This window comes from Alexandromys fortis, unplaced genomic scaffold (assembly GCF_014885135.2).
Source record: "Alexandromys fortis isolate MF-2015 unplaced genomic scaffold, M_Fortis_MF-2015_v1.1 scaffold_48, whole genome shotgun sequence".
Lineage (NCBI taxonomy): Eukaryota > Metazoa > Chordata > Mammalia > Rodentia > Cricetidae > Alexandromys > Alexandromys fortis.
In genome coordinates this window covers 4,252,730-4,258,643 of record NW_026067947.1, presented here as the reverse complement: position 1 = coordinate 4,258,643, position 5,914 = coordinate 4,252,730, and the positions used below count along the sequence as shown (strand labels likewise).

The window sequence follows — 5,914 nt, the reverse complement described above, 5'->3', positions numbered from 1 at the left end:
GTCTAAGGCCTTATGTACCTTCGGCAAGTGCTCTACCACCAAGCTACAGCCCTAAGTTTTTTGTTTTTTTTGTTTTGTTTTGTTTTGTTTTGTTGGTTTTTCGAGACAGGGTTTCTCTGTAGCTTTGGTGCCTGTCCCGGAACTAGCTCTTGTAGACCAGGCTGGCCTCTGCCTCCGGAGTGCTGGGGTTAAAGGCATGTGCCACCACCGCCAGGCTAGTTTTTTTTTTAAAAGAACAATAAAAACCACTAGTAAAATATAAAACAAGGAGGCATATGCTGGTAATGCCAACACTACAGAGACAGAGACAGGAAGGACATTATAAATGCCAGACCAGTTGGGGTTACAAGGAGACCCTGTCACAAAGAAAAAGAACCTGTGTACACCACTGTCAAGACAAAATAGTGCAACCAATGTGGAAAAGAGTATGGGAAAGCTGGAAGGATGGCTCATTGAATAAACATGCTTGCTACCAAGCCTGAAGACCTGAGTTTGATTCCTGATGCCTACATGGTAGAAGGGAAGAACTGACTCTATCTGGTGATGCCCAGGGAAGACAGGGTAACCTCCAAGTCTAACTACTTCCTGGATGATTATCAAAAAAATGCTTCATTGTAGAAGCAGACTGTATGAACTCTGAGACCATCAGCAGATCTGCTCATCCCTTTAAGGGAAGACAACAGGACTAATGGGCAAGAACACCAGAATAGCTAACAAGAGTTATTTAAGGCAGGAAGAGTCCACATTGGTGTCGATTGCATTGGGTGGGTCACTCAGTCTAGGGGTTGTAACCCACCCTGCAATCAGTTACTCCAGGGTCACGGAGGGGTGCTATCTGGAAGAGAAATGGGCTAGGAAAGAAGGAGAAGGCCATGCTAAGTTTGTCACAGCCTCCGTTTATTAGGGTCCTGGTTGCTGCTTATATAACCCCTGGATGAGGGCTTGGGGGTCAGGGCACAGGATCTCGCCTCGCAGTCCTGGTCACGTAGGCCAGGAGGTTACGGTCAGTCAGGTAGGCCAAGAAGTCACAAGTTGCCACACCTAGTTCTCTGGATAGCTGGAATGTGAGGCGGGTTCTGCTAACAGCTAACAGATAGTTCTCGATTAACAGCTTAATTGGGTGTGGGGCAGGTTTTGTCAATGGAACGATTCTTAACATAATTATGGGTGTGGGGTTCTCTGCAGACTCCCCAGGGAGTTCCTGTAATGATTTTTAGGAGGGAAATGGCTCCTCACACGTTGGTTTGCAGTTCAAGGGTGGCACAGTCCTTTGCGGTGGGGAAGGCAAGGCAACAAGGAGCATGAGGCAGCTGGTCACACTGTGTTCACCAACGGGAAACAGAAAACAATGTACGAAGGTGCTCGGCTCACTTATTGCTTTCTTTTCATTCATTTGGGACTCCTACTCAAGAGACAATGCCAATCATGGTCAGGGTAGATCTTCCCTTTTTTATTGAGCTTCTCTAGAAACACCCTCACAGACACAGGCAGGGGTGTGCCTCCCAGGGGACTTCAGATCCAATCTAGTTAACAGTGAAATTGACCCACCATAGCCGGCAAACCTAGGGTTGCTACCTTTAATACAGATTCCTTTCGGTGGTCCGATCTAAATGCTTGAGTCTCTGAAAAGAACTCCAGCTGAAGGCTAAGAGATTCGTCCACAGTGTATATTGCAGATTTGCATGGGGAGAGGCTTCTGCCTGTGGCTGAAGGGAGCAGTGTGCTGAGCATGAGGGTGACTAGGAGTCCCATGTGCTAGTCCACTGTCCACTTCTCACGGGACCCCTGGATGACTGCCACCAAGGAAGTGGAGACCTGTAACTGAAAGGATTTGAGTATGGCAGTGAGCCAGAAGAACTTGAGAGTAAGTCAACCCTAGAGGAAGATAGACAACGCTGCTGATCCCTTGATGTTGACCTTACAAAGCCTAAAACATAATAAATGAACTTCTACTGAGAGAAGTGCAAGATGAATAAGCCTATCTCATTTGTCAGTCACTGAATTTGGAATGATCTGTTACGGCTGCAACAGAAAACCAATATAAATATATATGTATATGATATTTATTGGTTTTTTCAGTACTTTCCCAGCGAGAATCATTGCTATGCAAATGTTGCATGATGCTATTTATCACTTTCCACTTACCCTGCTGAAACAATCCTTCACCATCTGAGAGCCTCTCTGCAGTTCAGGCCTGAGTCACAGGCATTGTTTCCCAGGCTCTCTGGGAAACACACTCCTTCTCTCCAGGAGCTTGGCGTCTGGCTGGATAAAGACTGAGTGCCTGGGGGTTGTTTCCGAGGCACCAATCAATACTCACCATTAGGACAACAACTCCACGCATCACTAAACTTTGACCTCTGTGCGCCAGAGAGGTCCCAAGATGCCAATTGATGCACAGGCCATATACATAGTCCATGAATACAAGGCCTTCATAGATTCCTGTGAATTAAATCATAGAGGCTTTGGCAATGTTATTAATGTACTAGCAAGCCTGGAGTGTGTAGAGAGGATGCCTGACTTAAAGCTGTGGTGCTTGTGCCTTTAAGAAAGGTTTGCATCTTTAAGAAAGATCTTGAGGATAAATTCTGCATTCAGAACGTTGGCTAGATGTCACTGGCCTCTACATGACTGGGTGGTGCCAGCACAAAATGTCTTGTAAGCCAGCTACAAAATAAGCACGTATGCGGCCCCAAGACCTGACAACAAGAAAATCAGAAGACAAGCCAAGAAGATCTTTAAATGTGTTTCTCTTTTACGTGCAACTTTGTGGGTTTTATTTCCCCCAGAAACGTGTTTTGGGGGGGACTTCTTCATAAAAGTCTATCATCACATAAATGTGGTTTTCACAGAAAAAGGTGGTGGAAACCTGTTCCTGGACTGGTTTGAGTGGGATCCATTGCTAAACAGCTGTCTGGACTAAAACTGAATGGCTGATTGGCTTTAAAGAAGGGTCATGGCTGGGTGGTGGTGGTGTATGCCTTTAATGTTAGCACTTTAGCAGAGGCGGGTGAACTCTGTGAGTTCAAGGCCAGCCTGATCTACAAAGTGAGTTCTGGGGCGCCAAAGCTACTAAGAAACCCTGTCTCAAAAAAAAAAAAAAAAAAAAAAAAAGAGTTGTAGGACCCAGCCAACAGCAAGCTCAAGAAAGGCCTGAGTCTCAGTAGCTCACCCTAAGGCAATACCTGATTCAGAGAAAGACCACAAACTGAGACCACCCAGGAACAGACCAACCAAAGGAAATTTCTAACATTCCAATCATTGAAGATAGGATAACCTGCCAGCATACACCCAAGGCTTTTCACCAGGACACCCCTAGACAAACGTCAGCCAATCAGGAGTCCTGAACCTAAGAAATCCCTCAACCCCCCCCCCCCCCACACACACACTCCTTTGCTACTATAAAAACCCAACCCTAACTGCCCAACTTTAACTGCCGGGCTGTGGTGGCACGCGCCTTTAATCCCAGCACTCGGGAGGCAGAGGCAGGCTGATCTCTGTGAGTTCGAGGCCAGCCTGGACTACAAGAGCTAGTTCCAGGACAGGAACCAAAAGCTACGGAGAAACCCTGTCTCGAAAAATCAAAAAAAAAAAAAAAAACAACAACAACAACAACAAAAAAACCTAACTGAGCTAAGGGCTTTCCAGACACTCTTGGAGTTGGGTACGTGGATAGTCCACATTTGCAAACTTGTGTAAAAATAAAGGTTCTTTGCTTTTACATACAGGACTCGGTCTCCTACTTGGTTTTGGGGGGACTCTGATCTGGGCATAACAGTAGTCATGAAAGGGATAGCAGGAGAGAAGACATAAATTCCACTGAAGGAAAGATTACAGACTTGAGAAACTCTGCAAAGCACTGGGGGCCAAAGCAAGTTCCTCTGCCCGTCTCTGCAGCGCCTCAGTCTCTTGGGGCTCTCTGCTCTCTTCTGGAATTTTATGCCTCTTGATAATTGGCATGCCCAAGGTTGCAAACTTCATCTGCCTTGGGTCCATACACTTCTAGCTCTAACGAGAATAAAGGAGTAGGCTCTGCAGGCTCACTCGGTCCTGCTCCTGAACTTGAATCTAAGGGAGTTTGAAATCCCAGGGACGATTTTGGCTGGGTGTGGGGCACAGCTGTGTTCCAATTGGCTGGCTTTTCCAGCTGGCAGAGAGGACAGGAAGTAAATGGGAGTAATTTTCAAAACAGGGCAGGGCTGGAGCTCTGTATTAGAGAGCACAGGGCTGCGTCCCCAGCACCACCAAAGACCACCACATCATAGGAACTCAGACATTTTCTGAACCAACAGTAGGAGATGTACCTTCGTGAAAGGTTTCTGTACCCCATACTGTCTCTCCACTGAAGCAATAAATCACATCAAGCGAATTAATAGTCCAGGTTTAATTAGCAAAGCATTCCCTGTGGTCCTAGGGGAAGAAGAAAAAAAATCACAACCACGTGGGAAATCCGGGTAATCGCACCTTAAATAGCCTATAGTTGTGGTCTTGGGGAGGTAGGAAGGGTTAGGGGAGCCGCCAGTGGTGGGCTTTCTCAGGGTCTCAAATGGGAGGAGCGGGACTCGGTAGAGCTTCCCAACATTCTGCTGTTTGTTTATTTTTTGTTGTTGTTTTGCTTTGTTTTGTTTTTATTTTATTTTATTGTTTTCTGTGACAGGGTTTCTCTGTGTAACAGCCCTAGCTGTCCTGGAACTCGCTCTGTAGACCAGGCTGGCCTCAAAGTCACAGAGATCCCTGCCTCTACCTCCTGAGTGCTGGGATTAAAGGCAGGCGTGGGCCACCATCGCCTGGCACTCTCTACGTTGTTATCTCGTTTCTCCACTACGATAATCCTGTGAAGAAACTGGCACTCAGAGACGCAGAGCCACTTGCCTCAGGACACACAGCTCTGAATTCTCGTCACCAGTTCTAATCCTCAATCACAGCTCACACATTAACCCCCAGCTCATCACTCCTGGGCCATGAGGAGCTGCGGAGGAGACAGGCAGATGATGCTCAGAGGCCAGGTGCTGGCTGGGTCAACTCCAATTTTGTGGAACTAAACAAAATTGTTCCATGCTAACAGCTCTTGAGAGCCTTCCGAATGTGGCCTTGGGCCTTTCGTGGTTGTGAGGTTTTCCTACAGCGCCTCTTAATTGAATCTTTCCAGGCTGAGCTGAAGGATTTAAGCAATTCAACCAGAGGAGAGCGCTCAGTTTCCTCTGAAAACTCCCTTTTAGCTGGGTGAGACTGTGCCCCCCAGCTCTCTACTTCTAACCACCGAGAAGCACCCTGGGAGGGAAAGGCGAGCGCCAGGTCATGGCCGCCATTTCTCACGGCACTTTGACAGTGAGAACTGAAGTGGGCCCTGGGCCGTGACCCTGCTGTAGGCTGAACTCACCGGGGGAAGAGGTGGAGCGTTCACATCCACCTCCTAGTGTCCCGCGGACCCTAGGGGCCAGGGGCGGACTCCACAAGCTCTTATTGTTTAGAACTCGCATTTTCATTTCTACGTAATGGTCCTCTTCTCGGCTTCAGCCAAAGGAAGCCGCTTTCTAGAAGTCAGCATCAAAGGAGAGAAGCCCGTGTTGGTCCCTAGAACTGGGCTTCCATGAGCGGAAGAATTTTTTTTTCCTTGTCGCACTCACACCCCTAGTCCTCAGGATCAATGGTAGGAAAGAAATTAGGGTTTAGTGTAAAAATACAACTCATGAACACACACACTCAAGGGATGGCCAGAATGAGCTCCAGCAAGGATAGCGTATCTTGAAATTTTCTATCCGTGAATTCCACACAGCCTTCTAGGTACAGTTCAAGGATGTTGGAGTAATTATAGTCTCTCTCTCTCTCTCTCTCTGTCTCTCTCTCTCTCTCTCTGTCTCTCTCTCTCTGTCTCTCTCTCTCTCTCTGTCTCTCTCTCTCTCTCTCTCTCTCT

General features: G+C 47.3%; 1 long non-coding RNA gene across 2 annotated transcripts in view; it reads right to left on the bottom strand.

Moving 5' to 3' along the window:
• Positions 1–1,464: 1,464 nt before the first annotated feature.
• Positions 1,465–5,914, bottom strand: part of LOC126506094 (uncharacterized) — a 16,476-nt gene continuing 12,026 nt past the window's right edge. Inside the window, exons 4-6 of one of the 2 annotated variants that reach the window (XR_007593104.1) lie at positions 4,305–4,410; positions 2,321–2,442; positions 1,465–1,821 (exon numbers count right to left, since the gene is read on the bottom strand). This is a non-coding gene — a long non-coding RNA (uncharacterized lncRNA). Of the gene's footprint in view, positions 2,443–4,304; positions 4,411–5,914 lie in introns of both variants that reach the window. The other variant, XR_007593103.1, reaches the window with a different exon arrangement.